The following is a 20,472-nucleotide window of genomic DNA, read 5'->3' on the forward strand; positions in this document are numbered from 1 at the left end:
AGGCAGCAAGGGAGGGGAAAAAGTGACCAGTCGAGTCACTAGTCAACTATCTGATAAGCATATGCAAGTAGTTGCTTACATCCCTAAGTTAAAGCACCTCATTGCTACCTGGTCCTGTGTGGATATCTCTTTCTTCTAGAAATGACTCTACCTCCTTTCCGAATTTGGTGTGCTGCAGTAGACCTTTACCATGATGTTGGTTCTGTTTTTCCCCCTTTTATCTTCACTAAGGGTACGTCTAGACTACATGCCTCTGGCGACAGAGGCATGTAGATTAGACTATCTGGCATAGGAAAATGAAGCGGCGATTTAAATAATCGCCACTTCATTTAAATTTACATGGCTGCCGCGCTGAGCCGATCAGCTGTTTGTCAGCTCAGCGCGGTAGTCTGGACTCGCGGGGGTCAACATCAAAGGCATTTGTCGACCTCCCAGGTATGCCTCATCCCAGGAGATGTGACAATGTCATGACAGAAAGACACTATGTAAATATGTAAATTGTTAAGTTTGTGCAGTTGGTAACTTGAAAATTATTTCTTTTCTTTCAGAAATTCCTGACTCCACCCAAAGCATCACCATTTTGTGCTCCATTAAGATAATGGGGAGAGATGTAATAGGGAGCATTGTTAGCTTGAGGGTTGGGTTAAACACCATTAAAGCTCTGGGGCTTAACAACTACTCTTCATTCAGGAAAGAGATTAAAACAGAAATTAAGTGAATTTGTGGAACAGAAAGCTGAAGCCATTGATGTTATTTCCCATTACACAGGCTACAGCCATATACATTCAGAAATGTGAACTCTCTGGTTGGAAGATTTTGACTGAGGGCAGATTGCAATTGCTGGGGCCTGGGTATAATTTAAGGGAACTGTGTGCGTGTGTGAGAGAGTTAGAGAAGCAATGGAAACACTGTAGAAACACGCCGAGATGGCAACAAAGAAGCCCCAGAGACAGCTGAGATGTATTTGTAAGGTTTACACAGTAGAAAGCCCAGAACTTTTTGGACAGAGCACTGGCCAGAATGAGTCTTTGAACAGGGAAACTGTCTTCTTCTGATTCACTCCTAGGCTATATCTACACTGGCGGGTTATTGCGCAAGAACAGCTGTTCTTCTGCAGAGCATCCACTTTTCCCACCTGCTCTTGCGCAAGAAGATTTACAGTAAAGCGTGGTAGGAGAGGGCCTCTTGCGCAAGAGCTATGCTCTTTTCTAACAGATGTAAGCCCTCTTGTGCAAAAGCTCTTGTGCAAGAGATCAGTGTGGACACGCAGCAGGGGTTTCTTACACTAGAAACCCCTATGGCTAAAATGGCCATCAGAGCTTTCTTCTGCAAGAGAGTGTCCACACAGCCATGGATGCTCTTGCACAAAAGTACATCTCTCACATGGCAGTGTGGACGTGTTTTTGTACAAGAGTTCTTGCATAAGAACCCCTGTGCAAGATGTTCTTGCGCAAGAAGCCACCAGTGTAGACATAGCCCTACTATGTTCAGGGAAATAGTTTTTCTATACAGTCTGTGTCAATAATCAGGATTGCACCAAAGAAATACCTGACTCTATAATCAGTTCCTCCTCCTCCTAACAGAAACAACCAGCAATATCTTAAATATTGGCGAAGTGTTCAGGTCAGAAGGTTAACCTGTTATCTATGCAGCCAGTTTCACATACTGAAGGGCAGTGTCTAGACTGACAAGTTTTTCCGCAAAATCATCTGCTTTTGCGGAAAAACTTGCCAGCTGTCTACACTGGCCGCTTGAATTTCCGGAAAAGCACTGACGATCTCATGTAAGATCGTCAGTGCTTTTCCGGAAATAATATGCTGCTCCCGTTTGGGCAAAGGTCTTTTTCCGAAAGACTTTTGCGCAAAAGGGCCAGTGTAGACAGCATAGTACTGTTTTCCGCAAAAAAGCCCCAATCGCGAAAATGGCGATTGGGGCTTTTTTGCGGAAAACCGCGTCTAGATTGGCCACGGACGCTTTTCCGCAAAAAGTGCTTTTGCAGAAAAGCATCTTGCCAATCTAGACGTGCTTTTCTGAAAATGCTTTTAACAGAAAACTTTTCCGTTAAAATCATTTTCGGAAAGTCATGCCAGTGTAGACGTAGCCAAGGTGTCTACCTGGTTCATCTTTTTTTTTTTTAAGTGTTTTCTCTAATTATTTCATGTAGTTAGGCTAATATTACCTCCTTTTCCTAAAGAGAGAATACTAATGACTATCCAAGCTTCACTTGCTACTTAGGTTATTAAATCATTGGATAGGATAATCTTTAGGTAATTTAATGCCTGAAATGGCTTGGATTGAAACTCAGGAATTTTTATTACTTAGGGTTGATTTATAATGTGGCTGTATGTGCTAGAATATGATACGGATGTGTTTCTGTTTGAAAAATGAAAACTAATTTGACCTTATTATATCTGATGGTCTATAGGTGACAGTTCCTTATCCACTGGGAATGTCTGAATTTGACATTTGATCTATGCATCACAGGTTCCTGATCTCTTTGCGGTGCATGAGAGGAGATAGAGTCAGCTCAGAAATACAAGGTGAAACAGATTGCCAGGATCAGTCATCCACCAACGGTGATGATAAACAACCTTTCACAACAATTATCTAGTTAAAATACCATTAACAATTAATGGCATACATCACAGAACTTATTGAACCCATTAAAGACTAATTTACTGGCTATAAAAATATGGCATTAAGAATTTATGGATCATTAGCTTTTATTCCAGAATGAAATATTGCTGACTGAAAGTCCCAGAAACTGTTGAAAACAATCACTCAATAAAACCACATGAAATTAAATAATATGATGTCAGGAGAAAAGGAAATAGAGACAAGTTTGTAAATGTTTGCACAGAAGACGCTAACTTTATATGTCACTGAATGGATTAAGATTGCATTTTCAAAGATTGAAATCTACAATTAAATAATTCAAACAAAGTAATTTTAATGCACAATAAATTCTTTTTTCCACTGAAAAAAAGCAGACTAGATCTTGACTGATCAAAATTCTTATCATGGTGTATTAATCACAGCCAGTTATTTTGGAACTCAAGGAGATTGTAACAATGTTAAAGTTAATTAACTAATTCCTCTAAATATTTAATACATAAGTTCAGCTCCAGCAGCTGTTCCAGCCTTAAATACAGCATTGCAATTTTGCCTCGGGGCCATAGCAAAGCTATCGGAGATGGACTAAAACTAGCTGTAATTTTCAATTTATTATTCTCTAATGAGACTGATTCAGAGATGAGCTTTTCCTCTCTATAATATAAAAATTGTAAATGTCACACACTCTGAAATTCTATCACAAACCTATTTCAACTAGGATGAAATACTGTACCTCACTCTGAATCATTTTTAATGAAAGTACACTTGGTTTTTTCCCCCTTTTTCTTAAGAACCAACTGCTGAATACTGGCTGTGAAAACTGCTAGAAAGTATCATGCTTTTTTGGAATCTGCTGGGAATTTTATCTTTTGTCCTTTCTCTGTTCCTTAAGGTGAATTCATGGTTTGAAATTTAGGTTCTGAGGGCCCATACTTCAGTTTCATATCAGTGTAACTCCACAGACTTCAGTGAAGCCACTCTAAATTTACCATGATGCAGGTGAGAGAAAAGAACAGGAAATGTTAAGCAGCAAAATATTGAAGCTCTACATTATAATGCAAGGTCATGTTCCAGAAAGGTCTATAGAGGGAATTGGAAGAGACCTCTATATTTACATTGCCTAACAATATCCATTATGAAAGATTCTTGTTACCTTTCATTTTTTAGAAGGTCTAAAACCGCCATTGCTTGCAGCAGAACTTGGATCTTTTATCAGGGGAAAAGCACAGGAGTCAGAAAGGTGCCTGTTCCATGACATTCTGTTTAGGTATGGCTGAGTTATAAGGTAGGTTTTGTAATTAAGTCTGTAGTTCAAGTGGTAGGTGTCTGTGCTGCAGTAATGCAGGTTCAGGATTCATGTGCTGATAAGGATGCATGACAGGCTTGTGTGTGTGTGTGTGTGTGTGTGTGTGTGTGTGTGTGTGTGTTAAAATGCATATTAGGATTAATTTTACGATTTTCTTTTATTTTTTAAAAAAAGAAGAAATAACATTTTAAAAATCAGTATTAAAAGAAAGGCATTTAGTCAGACACTACACAGTCCTGATTCATTCTCTGAATGCCACCCATTCTGTGCACTAAATGAGGTGGGGTCCTGTGGAAAAATAGGCTGTGATCATGTAATTAAAGGCCATGATGCATACACACAAGCACCAAATTAAGGTTGCATGGCCAGCAATACATCTGGCATTTCCTAACTTTTCAGTGCTTGACTTTGCAACCTAAATAGCTTTTCTTTAACTTTTTTTGTAATTAAATATGTAGTCCAGGGTCTTGGGAACTATTGAGCCAAAGGTCAGAATAATTCTGAAGATTGACTATGTGTGGTCAGAAGAGGCAACAAGGGCTGGCATTCATGAATATTTAGCATATAATTTCAGTGCAAAACATACAGCAATGAGGGGAAAAAAACCTATACAAGTGTTCATGCATGAAAGCAAGTTATTTGGTGAGTGGGAAGAGAGGCAGAGTTGATTACATTAATCCATTAGTATCTATTCAGTAGTTTTATTTAACTTTCTTTAATGTAATTTCACTGAGCAATGACTTACAGTCATCAAACGAAAGCCATGATCCCATGGTCCAAATGAGCTAGACAAGTGCAGGGGAGAATGTCCAGTTTGGTCCCTGGAACAAGTAAGAGCATTCCTCAGGATAGCAGTAATTTATGGTCAGAACTGACAGTCTCAAGATGCCATTCTGGCAGGTGAAGGTTACCAAGGCATAGAGACATGATATCTGAAAGCATCTCTCAGCACAGGCAAGATAGGCAACCATCTAGGGTGGCAGATTTCAGGGGCTGAAGATTTTGAGACCTCCCATGGTTCTGCCCATTTGTGGTGAGAATGGTGAGGAATAAGGTTGTCAGGGTTGCCTGGAGGAGGGAGCAATCACTAGCTGGGACTCCAAGAAGCAAGAAGCAGCACTCACCAAACTGCCAGGCTAGTGCTCCTACCTCTGGCATTGTGGCCATGGCTCAGGCACTGATAGGTTCAGGGCTATTCATTGTGGTGCCATGAATGTTGCCAGGGCTTTGGCATGTTCCCTGTGAGCTGAGCACTTGTGCAGCTGCTCAGGAGAAACTCAAATGCTGCCCACCTTATTAGCAGAGTGCCCACAGCTAGGTTTTGTGTTTCTGTGAGTGATCCACAATTGAACATACCTTGGTGCACATAAACATTTATTCTGCACATGGATGGAAAAGATTACAGGGAACACTGGCCACAAGCAGAGCAATTTATCTGGCTCCATGTCAGTACCCAACCTACACCTGACACCTCTGCCACCCTAGACTTGCACTTCTTTGTCCTATGCTGGGAAAGGGGTAAGAGGCTGGGTGGGGAAGGTGTGAGCTAGGGAGGGCTAGAGGTGTCTGTGTGTGTGGAGGTGGGGGGGGGGTGGTGCCTGGATCCCAACGTGATTTAGCTGAGTGGATCCTGGAGAAAGGTTGTCAGAGATGGAGGTCGCTGGCCTCAGGGATGGGGGAAAAGAAGGAGACTGTAGGGTTGCATGGGTCCTTGTCACAAACTGCTAAGAGTCTAGCAGAGAGCAGCACAATGAACTTTAGCCTAAGGAGGAAAGCTGACTTGAGCAACTTCTGACAACAGCCTCCAAGTGTTTCCTCTGAAATCCTGCAATGCTGAGAGGAGCACTGCCCAGTGCTTAGTGGAGGGAGCTGCAAGGCAAGACTCCTAGTTTTAAATTGTGGCTACCAGGAGCTGGGTGGGAGTTAATGTCAGCTAAGGGCATGTCTATACAGCAAAGTTATTTCGGGATACCAGAGGCATCCTGAAATAGCGACCCCGTGTCTTCTGAACGCGTCCGCTATTTCAAAATATTTCACCATCCCTGTAAAGCTCATTGTATGAGGAGTAAGGGATGACTCGAAATAGCGCTTTATTTCGAAATTTGGCACTGCATAGATAATGCCAAATGACGAAATAAGCTATCTCGAAATAGACTCGAAATAAGCTACTCAATTTGCGTGACACGAATTGCGTATCTTATGTTGAGTTTTGGGTGCTGTGTAGACGCATCTTAAGAGTGCAGTAGGGATCCAGTTCAAAGCCTAGAGAAGAAAATGTAGAGTCCCACTGAGTTAAGTGGTCATTGGATCAGACCCTTGTGGAGAATAGGGGAATAGGTTGTGATTGCATTCTCTTTCTCTTCTTTATTTTATTTTATTTTATTTTATTTTATTTTATTTTATTTAAAAGGAAGCATCCTTCTGGGATACAGCTGCCTAACAATTGGTTTACATTTTGAAGGCTTTCTATGCAAAGATAAGGATGAGGGACTTTTTTTTTTTTAATGGAAGTATAGGTTTCCATTAGTTAGCTAGCATGCAAGGCTGAAGACTTCAGTAGACTAATTGTGACATTTCTCATTTGCCAGTGACTCTCTTCCCCAATACATACCTCTGGTACTTGAAAATGGAGGCAGCCCTGGTAACCTGAAACTTTCACAACAAGCTAAATCTCATGTTTCTGTGTCTTCCTAACTTTGGTCTATGACACAGCTAGAAAACATAAGAACTTTACCAACAGAAAATAAACACTGAATTTTTCAAGCCACAAACCCCAAATGGATTGAATTAATGCAAACTCTGGCAAAATGCTCTTCTCTGGCCTCGTGTCTGAAACAACAATTTGAGCTCTGAAAGGATGAGTACAGTATTTCTTAGGGCATGGTCCTTTGGTATCAGTGACAACAATTCAAAGGATTTAAATGAGAGTAAGATCAAAGTTTCAATATTGATTATTTACTAACTGTCATTTTATCTTCAAAACATGCACAAATCCAGTATTAGTAGGATTTTATTCCTTGGAAGCAGCAGGATCCAGTTTGTGTTTGAGCCAATCATTTTCCTCTTGGCTTTCATATTAGTCACTTTCCAGTCATTTTACAGTGTGTTAAAACTGTTGTCTTGACATGTCTCCAGCAAATCCCTGTTCCTGGAGATGTGAACAGGACAATAATCTGGTATAAAAGCTTATAGTTAAATGCACTCAGTTTCCTTTAGACCATTCCAAGAATCATTTTCATGTTTCTACTATCTTTTATTAAATAAAGGGCATGTCCAAGTCATGCAGTGCTTACTCACATGAGTGATCATGCTGAACTTCAGTTGGTGAGCATGATGTTCTGTACTCCTTGCACACTAGTGTAATAATCTTTGCACAAAGTATGCCTTGGGAGATATCTTCTGAAAACTCATAATTTGCTGATTATTGTTGTCCCAGTAAAATGTGTAGAGCAACATTGTATGTAAAGTTATAAGATTACACTGTATGGTACTACTAAAACATGTTCCAAGTCTGGAGAGTGGCAAAGAGCAAGCTGATGCCACGCATCAGCTTGCACAGTTTTCATCTTGTAAACGAGATGAAATGGGCCATCACCTGCTAAGTGGCTATTCATTGGAAGGAGGAGAGACATGGATGAAAACTCTACAGTATAGCAAAGAAACAGCATAGAGCCTCCATCTACACAGCCTGCCTGGAGATGCCTCTCAAATGAAGGAGAGGACTGTAAAAAGGAGGGGGTAACCTCACCTTTTATCTCTGCCTACGGCATTCATGATAGATGAAGAACAAAAGAAGCAGCATTGAACTGAAGGCGGAGAGGACTGCTAACTGAAAGGAGGTCATCTAGTAGAATTGCTGAAACATAGTGAGAGAGGCTTTGCTTTGATTTTACCCCACTTTGAGGCATTAGTTGCATTTTACCTTTATGTTTCAGGTGACCAGTTCTGATTTTTATGCCTCGTTACTTGTATTCGCTGAGAATCTCTCCTTTTATTGTTAATAAGCATAATATATTGCCCTTTCTATTCCAGTGTGTCTGAAGTGAAGTACTTGGAAAATTCTATTTGGAATAACAGGATTTGTGCGCACCATTTCTAGTAATACAATGACAAATTTTATATGAGGTTGTATTGCCCACGAGAGGGCTGGACAGTACACTACGTACATTTCTGGAGAAAGTCTGGTGTTGGACTTCTGTTGGGGTCATCCTGCAGTGTAATTCAGGCTAGTGAAAGCATGAGCATGACTGGCAGTTTGCAAGTGCACACAGACATGGCTGGGGGTGACTTACATGCTAGAGCTGTTTGTGATCAGTTCGGCAGTGGAATCAACAACGAGACCTCTACTTCTGTATAACGATGAAACACTTTTGTCCTCAAGCCATCAGAACTTACATGAATGCAAATACCAATTACCACTTTTTCAAAATTCACATCAGACATCATCTGCACTTGGGTTCTTCACAAACCTATTGTCTGGTGTTGTGATGTTCCACGTGTTTACTGAGGAAGAGACTACCATTGCGGTCTACATTTCCCATCCCTTCTTTGCCTATTGTGCTGCTCCAGAGTTGGGAGTCTGAATTGGGCATTGAAATCTCCCAGGAGATGAGTTTGTCTGCCTTAGATGTGACTACGAGGACTGTATGGAGTGCTGTAAAACTGCTCCTGGTTAGCTTCTTCATCATCAATTGTTGGGGCGTATGCACTGATGCTATGGCATATTGGTTGTTGCTGAGCTTGAGTCAAAGAGTCATGAGACACTGGTTGACCCCCATGGGAAGCGCCAAATGCCGATTGGTGATCTTACTTTTGATGGCAAAGCCAATCCTGTGACTTCATCTTTCTTCAGGTGCCTTTCCCTTCCCAAAGAAGCTGTGGTCACTTCCCTTATCTTTTAACTGTCCCTCATTGGCCTGGCGGGTCTCACTAAGAACTATGATGTCAATGTTGAGTCTTGTCAGTTGTCTGGCAAATATAGCAGTTCTTTCTGGGTAGTCACTGTGCTGGAAGTCCATAAAGATGTGGCCATCCAGCTGGAAGAATGTGAGAGAGTCCATGTTTAGAGCAACTTTTCTAGCCCCATCTCCATTGGGGTGAGCAGAGGGGATCCTAAACAGGTGTTCTCAGTCACACAGGTTGCTGCTGAAATGCACATCTGTCCCATCCAAGCACAAGAAGACCTTCACATGGCTGCTGTCTGCCTTCAGATGCATGACTCCCACAAATCACTGCAACTGCCTTCACCACCACTCATTTGTCTCTGCAGGGTTTTGTGTGGGGTAACTGGTGCACAGGCACTGAGAAGATGAGACCCAAGAAGAGGAAAACTTGACTCAATGGCAAGGAGATCCAAGACAGCAAGGGCCTCCCTCATTCTGACACCCTCATCAGCTTTCACAGATGCAGAAAAAGTCTTCTATCTGCACCTGATCCACTACTGAGGTCTTGTGACGTTTGGCCCAGAGTTAGTCAAAAGCTTAACCTTAGATTTGTTTGCCAAGGGTAGCTCTGAGGCTCTTCAGCCCACACAAACAAAATTGTGGTCCATCAGAGAGGCCCATATATCATCTTTAAGTAAAGTAACAAATTAAAGACCACCTGGAAACATCTTTGGTCCAAACACTGGTGCCTTCTTGACCATGTTATAGTCAGAGCTCAGTATAACACCAATGTCCACATAACGCATGGGAGGTGTAGACCAGTGTTGGACAGACCATTGATTAATAAGATTTATCATGTATCTGTAGTTTGCTCCACCATACCACAAACACCTCAAGAATAAGCGAAAGAAGTATAACATCAAAGCACTTAGGGTCCAAACCAGCTGTGAGATGTTCCAGCAACCCCTGTCTGAGAAACTCTTTAACTTGCCCAATAACATCATTAATATTCAAAAGCATGGGGATCAACTTAAAAATACCATTTACCGTGCATGTGCTGAAACTATAAGATATTCCAGAGGCATGAAAAATGTTTTTATGAAAACAGCGAGGGAATTCTAGCATTAATTTAACAGAAAAGAACTGAATTCTGTACGAGGCAAAATGATTCCTCTCACCAATGAAAATATGAGGCTTATCACCTACTCAAAGCCAAAATCCATAGGAAGCTACGTAACATCAAAAAATAAGCAGTGACAAGAGAAGGCTTCTGAGATCCAGGGTTTTGTAGACCAGGATGACAAGAGCAGCTTCTTTCAAGCAACAAAAGATAAATATGGGCCAGCTCCAAAGGCCCAACCCACTTACATTTCCAAGCTGTCTCTGCCTTCCTCAAGAATGACTTAGCCATTAAACAATGCTGGAAGAAGCACTTTGAGAGCCTATTAAACCACGAAGAAATGAACTCTGAAGACACCATTGAGTCTATTGCACAACACTCAGCAATGGAAAACTTTGCTGATCTTGTATCTGAGAGAGCCTGGCATGCCATCACCCAGATTTAAAAAAAAATGAGAAGACACCAGTCCCAGACAGTATACCATGTGAGGTTTTTAAAGCTGGTGGAACAATGCTTCAGCGCAAACTTTGCCAGCTCTTCGGCAAACTCTGGACCTATGAAGAAACTCCACCTGACTTTAAGAACGCCAACATTGCTACAATATACTCAAGAAAGGGGCAAATCTTTGTGCAGGAACCCTCCTCTCCATCATAGGGAAAATCCTTGACAGATCCTTCTAAACTGCCTTCTCTCACTTCCTAAGGAACTACTCCCTGAATCACAATGTGGCTTCAGGCCATCCCGAGGCACATAGTATTCATCAGTCTAACAAAGGCCTTTGACTCTATCAGTCATGATGCCCTATGTAGGTCTGGCTATCCACAGAGATCACGTGATAAGACTTGTGCTCATGCAGCTGTGCACCTGCCAAAGTCCTGAGCAGAGGCTTATGGTTGCAGTACGCAGAGCTCTGTGCTGTGCCCAGAGCTCTGAGCTCTCCCTCAGCTGTAGTAGTTCCCTGCTTGAGTTAGAGAAGAGCTGTGCTCTTCAGTCCCCAGCAGGGAGCTGCCATGGCCAGGGAAGAGGGCCTTCTCCAAGTGCACCTCCCAAACTGAGGCACGAATTGAGCTTCTCAGTCACTGAAAAACCCACCAATGAACCTCCTTGGCAGACATCCTCCTTATATTGGGAAATTGCAAAAGATTGTTGTCTATTAATTTAAAAATGTTCTTGTGGATGATCAAGGGATTACTTAATTACATAACTGCTAAGCATACCAATATATAGATATAGGAAATCAAAATCAGTGGAGTTGCTCCAGATTTGTACTATTGAAAACTAGAGACAATTTGGCCTTAGTTGTTCTTATGGATACTATATAAATCGTTACGTGCCCCAAATTGAAAAGTCCATCTCCTGGTTTGGTTCTCTTGGTGACAGTGTGGACAGACCAGGATACCAGCATTTCCACTTTAGTTTTTTTAGGATTTGATTCTACACTATGCTGTGTCTAGACTACACCTCTCTATCGACAGAGAGATGTAGATTAGGCACATCAAAATTGCTAATGAAGCAGGGATTTAAATATCTTGTGCTTCATTAGCATAAACATGGCCACCGCTTTTTTTCAAAACTGAGCTTTTTTGAAAAAAAAAAACCACCCTGGCAGTCTAGACGTGGATCTGTCGAAAATAAACCCTTTTTCAACAGATCCTGTAAAGCTCATTTTTTGAGGAATACAGGATATGTCGAAACAGGGTTTATTTTCAACAGATCTGCGTCTAGACTGCCTTTGTTTTCGAAAAAGCTCAGCTTCAGAAAAAAGTGGCGGCCGTGTTTATGCTAATGAAGCATGGGATATTTAAATCCCTGCTTCATTAGCAATTTCGACATGCCTAATCTACATCTCTCTATTGACAGATAGGTGTAGTCTAGACACAGCCTACGACTCTAGTTTTATGTCATTTTAATGCCACAGTAGACAATTGACTTACACTGGTGTAATATTGTCCCAACACAGTGGACTATCAGGCCAATCTTCTTCTCTCCCTCGTCTGGGCTTTCACCACAAAACATAAACTATGAATGAGATGAAACTTGACTTTGAAATGTTAAGCAACAGGTGAACTAATATCTCATCACCGCATAGGATCTTATATTTGGGGACCCAGGTAATCATTTCTCTAGTGAGTAACTCACTTTGTTGAAGAAACAACCCATGTTCTCAGGTAATTATTGATGTAATATCAAATGTATTTCATTGTGTGTGTGATAGAATGCCACTTCCTCAGCTTCAGTGATTATGTGGGGTCTTTTAACAAGAAGTGGAATTTGGATCATCTCCAATCAGACTACAGGGATTTGTATACTGTATAGTTATTGAAAAATAACTACTGCTATCACCAGTTCTGTCACCCTAACTCGTAGTAAATACTTCTTAAGTAGCCTCATTGAACCCAATGGAGTTGCACCCATGTATGCCAGGGCTGAAATTATCCCATTATCTTCTTTGTCAGCAAGAAATAATGTGATTACATTCCCAGTCAGATCTATGAAATATCATTAACTGTTGCCAGAGAACAAGGCCAGAAACCGTTACTGTGGGCTGATGCAACATGATGTGCAAAAATAACATGCTACATAACATTAACCAAGAAGATGCCTGTATCTAACAGCAGCAATGTTGTTTCATGAGCTGACAATATGGTTCTGAAGGTTAACATCAGAACTAAGAAAAACTTGCTGCTTTCATGGTAAAAAGGGAAAATGTGGTGGCATGATAGATGCAGAAGTTTATGAAGTTGGAAGGAGCAAATAGTTATATTTTGATATAATGATCTACAAATATTTCTGTCACAGATCTATAAAACATACATATTTCCTGTAAATAATGAAGACTGGAGACATATTTTATGACCATGCCTACATAGCATTTCATTCTCAGATTACCTTCAGTTCATACATTGTTCCATAGTTCTAATTTTGGCATACATTCCCAATGATTATGCAATTTAAATGGTAAAAAACATGTTAAATTAGATCTCTCTCCCCTTTTAGTTTCTACCAGTCCTGTCTATCTCCTGATTTCCATAACAACATCCATTGGCAATGAGGAGTCTGTAATACTACAGTCGGCTTTGTTGCTTTGTGTCTGATAGTAGCCAATACCGGTGGCAGAATTAATAATGTACCATGTGGGGAGGGGGGAGAGGAATCATCCTCTCTGGAAGACTGTAGGTGTACATGCATCACCTTTTCAAGTATATTCTTTAATTGACAGAAGGATGTGTTCAACATGAATTTTCACATAGGGGCTACGTCTAGACTGCAGGCTTCTTTCGGAAGATGCTTTTCCAGAAGAGATCTTCCGAAAAGACATATTCCGAAAGAGAGCGTCCACCCTGCCAAAGCATATCGAAAAAGCGAGCTGCTTTTTCAACAGATAGCATCCATTCAGTATGGACGCTATCTCACATGTAAGCTGTGATTACTATGAATGGAGTGGCCACCGGTGCACTGTGCTTTTTCCTCTCCTTTTCTTTCGAAAGAATTCCCTCTTTCCCATCCACACATGCCTTTTTCTGGAAGTGCTCTTTTGGAAAAAGGCTTCTTCCTTGTAGAATGAGGATTACCAATGTCAGAAAAAACCCTCTGTTCTTTCAATTTCCTTTCGAAAGAACGCAATAGCAGTGTGGATGTAAGTAACGTTTTTTCAGAAAAATGTCTGGTTTTCTGAAAAAAAAACAAAACCCAAAACGTCTGTAGTGTAGACATAGCCAGGGTGGGAGAGCAAGCCTAAGGTGCAATCACCTGGCAGCAATGGCTTCTCTCCTACAGGGCTGGACCTGGCTCCACACTCTGAATGATGTGACGTAGCACATAGGGTCTCATGGCACTGCAACCCCGGCATGCCATGTCACAACACCACTCACTTACATTTGGCTTGGCCACCCCTCCGGGTATGTCTACACTACCCCGCTAGTTCGAACTAGCGGGGTAATGTATGCATACCGCACTTGCTAATGAAGCCCGGGATTTGAATTTCCCGGGCTTCATTAGCATAAGCGGGGAGCCGCCATTTTTAAATCCCCGCTGCTTCGAACCCCGTGTAGCGCGGCTACACGGGGCTCGAACTAGGTAGTTCGGACTAGGTTCCTATTCTGAACTACCTTTACTCCTCGTGAAACGAGGTGTACCGGTAGTTCGGAATAGGCACCCTAGTCCGAACTACCTAGTTCAAGCCCCGTGTAGCCGCGCTACACGGGGTTCGAAGCAGCGGGGATTTAAAAATGGCGGCTCCCCGCTTATGCTAATGAAGCCCGGGAAATTCAAATCCCGGCTTCATTAGCAAGTGCGGTATGCATACATTACCCTCCTAGTTCGAACTAGGAGGGTAGTGTAGACATACCCTCTGTTATAATGGAGAGGTGGCTGAGCCAAACCTAAATGGAGATGTGACCCCGTGTACCAAACTGCAATGGCTAGAGTGGTGAGTGAGGCCCAGCTCAGTGGAACAGAAACTGCCACAGCTGGGTCAGTGCAAAACAGACTTTTGCTGCAGCCATTGCCAATGGCTTGGTTGCAAACCTGGCTCCATCAGTGGCCAATACCAGCAGTTTCAGAGAAACATATTAAACCTCCACAATGCTATAGCTTCCCAGGACCATTTTTAACAGATTTATTCTGATTAAGCAGAGCACAAGTCAATTATATGTAAACCAATCAGATAAAAACATCTCCCTGAAAGTACTGGTGTTCAACAAATACTGTTCTTTAACAAATACATTATTTTTTGACTGGGCCTTTGAAATCTAATCTTAATAGCAAAGTATCAGGCAACTGGCAGTTCAGTTGGCTGGTCCCAATGTCATTTAAAATACTGAAAACAAGTGATGACCTGCAATGTTACCGCTCATGTTAAGTCTGAGTGAAAATGGGCAAATGTATTGGTTGTGTTGCTGTGTGGGTGACAGTGTTGATTTGCATCTGGAGGATTGTTCTGAGTAGGTTTGTGTTGATTTGTGAGGGTGACAGATGAGGGTTATGCTCAGCAGAGAGGGTCTGTTGTGTGTAATCCTTTTATTAATTGGTATCATCAGCAACAAAAGCTGGGCTCAATGTCTAAGGATTCCTCTTAAAATTACAAAAATAAAATCAGCTGGACCCTTCCCCCAACCTAGGGACCCTTTGGAGCCAACTGGCAGAGGGCACAGGGATGCATTTGGTTTGACAGGAATTCCCTGGATTAGATATATACACAATAGTGCATGGAAGGGTAGTGAAGTCTCTGCCAAGAGCACATTGATTATAATAATCACAGCAACATGTATGCAGGGATAATATTTAAGGAATTGCATATCTATACTGTTTTTTTCTTCTTAAATATTGAAGTTAAGGCTGGTCAACAGGAGGTGACAAACCTTGGAAATGCCCCATTTCACTCAGTAGGTAACACCTATCTCCTTAACTGGACATTTATGTACTCTGTATTGTATGCTTCAAGTGTATGCCTATTTGCACACTGAGCCAGATGCAGATTAAGAAACTGTGAAATCTAGGAAAGAGGAAGTTTTCAGGAAGCAAAGGATTGGTGTGGTATAGACTGAAGTGCAAAGAGACCCATTGGATCCTTGCCATAGGAGGCAATAGCATGCCCATCTCATGAAAGCCACCAAAGCTTTGCTGTAAATTGCTGCAAGAATTTTGGATGAGCAACGCTTCCCAAGACACGATAATGTCATGTTAGTTAAGAGAAAGCTCTAGAATCCAAGTGATTATTTTGTACTAGAAGATTTACCCAGCAATGCAGCTATGGTATGGGCTAGCCATCCTGAGTATAACCCCTGTTGAAACCTGTGGGTTTTATCACAGATACACTGGTGGTTTTTTTAAATGCCAGCTAGAATTGGTATGTATATGCAAGCTGGGAATCACACTTCTAGCTTGTGGTGTAGATAGTCAGGGACTACTCATGTCCTCTTTTAATTTTCTCTTTATTAAATTAAATTAAATAGCTTTGCTCCATAAGTCTGCCACCATAAGTTATACTTTCTAATCCTTCAATCATTCTCACAGCTCTTCTCTGAATCCTCTCTAATTTATCAACATATCCTTCTTGAATTGTGGACATCAGAACTAGATACAGCATTCCACCAGGTGTCATATTAGTTCCAAACACAAAGGTAAAATATTCTCTCTAGTCCTCCTTCAGATTCCTCCTGTTTATGAATCCCAGAATCACATTAACTCTTTAGGCCATAATGTTACACAGGGAGCTCATATTCAGTTGTCCCCAAATCTTTTTCAGAGTGTCACTGCTTCCCAGAATAGAATCACTCATGCTGTAAATATGGCCTATATTCGTTGTCCCTTGGTATATACATTTACATTTAGCCCCATTCAATTGTGTATGTTTTGCTTGCCCCCAGGTTAGTAAACAATCTAGTTTGCGCTGTACCACTGACCTGTCCTCTTTATTTAACAGTCCTCCAGTTTGTGTGTGATTTGCAAACTTTAGCATGAATGATTTTTATGTTTTCTTACAGATCATTAATAAAAATGTTAGGAGCGGCCAAGAATTGATCTCCACAGGACCACACCAGAAACACACCCACTCAACGACAGATTCCCTGTTTGCTCCCATCAAACTTTGAGGCCTATCAATTAGGTAATTTCATGTGTGCCATGTTAATTTTGTATTGGTCTAGTTTTTGTAATCAAAACACCTTGAGGTACCAAGTGAAACACCTACCAAACATCTTAGTCTATTACAACAACACTATTACCTTTCAACCACAATTATGAGCTCATTAAAAAGATTTAAAGTTTATGTGACAGGCTATATTTTCCATAAGCCCATGTAAATTGGAATTAATTATATTACTCTCCGAGAAGTACCCAGAGTGTGAGGCATGGAGAAGGCAAGTCTGCATAGTGGATTCAGCAGGATAAGGAGTAACCTGCACCATCCTAATGCACCCTTCCCTGCTCTCCCCAGCAGGCATAAGAACATAAGAACGGCCTTACTGGGTCAGACCAAAGGTCCATCTAGCCCAGTAGTCTGCCTGCCGACAGTGGCCAGCACCAGGTGCCCCAGAGAGGGTGGACCGAAGACAATGATCAAGTGATTTGTCTCCTTCCATCCCTCTCTAGCCTCTGACAAACAGAGGCCAGGGACACCATTTCTATCCCCTGGCTAATAGCCTTTTATGGACCTAACCTCCATGAAATTATCTAGCTTCTCTTTAAACTCTGTTATAGTCCTAGCCTTCACAGCCTCTTCTGGCAAGGAGTTCCACAGGTAGACTACACGCTGTGTGGAGAAGAACTTTCTTTTATTAGTTTTAAACCTGCTACCCATTAACTTCATTTGGTGTCCTCTAGTTCTTCTATTTTGGGAACTAATAAATAACTTTTCTTTATTCGCCCTCTCCACACCACTCATGATTTTATATTCCTCTATCATATCCCCCCTCAGTCTCCTCTTTTCTAAACTGAAAAGTCCCAGTCGTTTTAACTTCTCTTATATGGGACCTGTTCCAAACCCTTAATCATTTGAGTTGCCCTTTTCTGAACCCTTTCCAAGGCCAAAATATCTTTTTTGAGGTGAGGAGACCACAAGTGTACACAGTATTCAAGATGTACCATAGTTTTCTACAGGGGCAGTAAGATATTCTGTGTCTTATTTTCTATCCCTTTCTTAATAATTCCTAGCATCCTATTTGCCTTTTTGACTGCTGCTGCACAGAGCAGACAGAGCAGTTGATATTCCTGATTCACAGTCTCTCCAGTGCTCTCTAAGGCCTTGTCTACAGTTACCTGCATCCTCAACGTACTTCAGCTATGCAGATGGCATAGCTGAAGTTGACACATTCACCATGTGCAGTAAGATTGACAGGAGCTGCTCCCCCATCAACTCCGGCTACTCTTTTCACTTTTATGGAGTACAGCATTGACAGGAGTGCTCTTGGAGATCAATTTATCACGTCCACAGCGGACATGATAAATCTAAGGCTGGTGGATCGAGCACTGCAGTGTCAATCTACCGCAAAGTGTAGACAAGGATATAAAGGATGTTGTAATTGTGCTGCCCCAGACACAAAGCTGGGTACAAACTGTACAATCTAGACCTAAATGGAAAACATATAGAGGGTGGTGCTGGGCAGGATGAAATGAACGTGCAACTGGAAAGCAAAGTTTAGCCTGTTTGTTTCATGATTTTTTAAATCTTGTAACTGTCATTTGCTTTTCTGTGAAGGGCTTGGAAAAAATGTGCTTGAATCAGCTAATTATTTACTACAATACATAGCAGTAAATCTTTTCTGTGAAATGTAGGTTTTCCACCAGACCAGAAGCAGGACATTAGATCATAATACATTAGGACACCAGGAAATGGTCCCGAAGAACCCAAATGCCGGTTTCACTATCAGAAAGCAGTTGCTTGTGGCATTCTATCCTGCACCTTTAAACTATTTGATTACTGCAAACATTCATGATATATATTTTGTTAGTCTAAAAGAGAATGTCTATTCTAAAAAATATTTCAAAATAAGTTATTTTGAAATAATAACTCCCAAAATAACTATTTTGAAATAGTGTGTCCTTATTACAGGAAGCCTCAAAATTAGTCCAATGCAGACTCCCTTAATGTGGATGTGCTACCTCGACTTAAAGCCCGAGGAAGCAGGGGGGAGTGATTACTTTGAATGAATCTGGGGAGCAGTTATTTCGAAATAGCATCAGTGGAGTGTCCACACATCACTATTTTGAAATAACAAATAAACATTATTCCTCGAGGAAAGCAGGAGTTACTATTTTGAAATAACCAGCCCATTATTTTGAAATAATAGTGTGGATGCTCCCTAGAGTAGGCCAGGGCTAAGTAGTCACAGGACTACTCCTTGTTATTGAAGTTGTCAGAAATTTAGTTATACAAGTTTGCCCCCACAAGAGAGTCCAGCCTTCTGAGTATTCATCCTTCTCCATTCCAAAGAGAGTTGTGTAACCATAGGCTGCATGAAAACAGTGTTCCCATATCAATGGTAGAGTCTATTTTTCACTCCACAGTGAAGAACCCAGAACCTGGTGTGTGGGGGAGAGACATGCCTATTCTTTTAATGGTTGTGGCCATGTCATAGCCATCCAAAATGAGAAGGATTCAAAAATGATGAGCAGCTTCAAACTGTGACATTATAGCCAATTGGATAAATTGTCTGACTGCCAAGTACTTCATTAATTTAGACATTCAGCCAGTGAAATGAGCTGCAAGTAAAGGGGAATGGGTTTGAAAGGAACAGGCCCAAAAGGGTTCATTTCAGGGGGGTTCGTTTTTGTTTCTGAAATAAATTACAATACAGAAAAAGGATTTTGTGTGGCTTTGTTTGCTCTCATTTGCTGCTATGCTGAACTCTACTAATTGATTGCTTTATTAGGAGACCTGGCTTTGTAAGAAGACGCGAGTTTTCAGGGCAAATGCTTTTACAGACAGAACATATTCTGAAGTTGAATGATTCGGCCTCTCAGGCAAGATGCAAAACAAATCCTTGAACTTCCATTAGCTGCAGCGAATGTTCACATCATCAAGATCTCCATAGTGACTTCCTTATCAAAGTGCCTGGGGGGAGGGGGAGGAGAGCTGGGTCTAAAGAAAACAGTAGGCAGGGTGGGAGGAAGGTCATCTACACAAGGGTTCCTTCATGGATTTTCTGCTCTATTTTCCCATCAGGGCAGAAGTTTGCCTCCCTTTGGAACAGACTATGGAACCCACTCTCCATGTCTGGCAGAACACCAGAGGTCCACATAGCAGCAGATGCTGCCTACACTGTTGCACCTCAGAGGATCCCTGGCTGGGGTGTTCTCTGTTCTCTGCTAAGGACTCTGCAGAAAAGACAACATAGTGAGGCTGTAAGATGTTTTCAGGGGGAATCTCTATACGGCAGACAGACTGTAAATGGAGATCACAGATTTATATGGTAAATATTTTGCGGGCTAGAATTTCTTTTTATCATGTATGTTCAAAGTGCCTAGCACAACAGAGCCCCGATCCCTGAGTGGGAGACTCTAGGTGCTACCACAATACAAGTAGAAATAATTACAATGCTAGCAATTTAAAATGAACTCTAGATTTCCACTTGAATAATAATTTTGTTTAAAATTAAATGCAAAAAAAATATCTCCAAGAACTTTTAGATAATGAATATAAACCTTAGCTCTGTTGATATTTGATAGAATGGACACTCATTGTTACCTAGATTCTGATATTCCAACATAATATGAATTAGGGAAGGATATTGTTCCTGTTAAGTTATGGTACCAGAACCAGACCATAAATACATACATTAGAGATTGATAAATCTATTGACCTGAGAACTTCCCACAAACTACAGAAGAATGTCATCAGAACTGTTCACAAGGCATCTTCCAGTAAGGAAAACTGTATGTTTTTATTCCCTCCCAGTTTAATTTATTTTCTTTCTTAAATCTAAAATAATTGAAAGATTTTGTTTTAACATTTTCAAAATGAATAGTTTTTATTTTTTGGATAAAAACAACTCTTTTAATTTTTTAAAATTGTGTTACAAGCATTAAAAATGTAAATGGCTAAAATAAAA

Source organism: Pelodiscus sinensis, chromosome 1, assembly GCF_052426305.1.
Source record: "Pelodiscus sinensis isolate ZL-2025 chromosome 1, ASM5242630v1, whole genome shotgun sequence".
Taxonomy (NCBI): Eukaryota; Metazoa; Chordata; order Testudines; family Trionychidae; genus Pelodiscus; species Pelodiscus sinensis.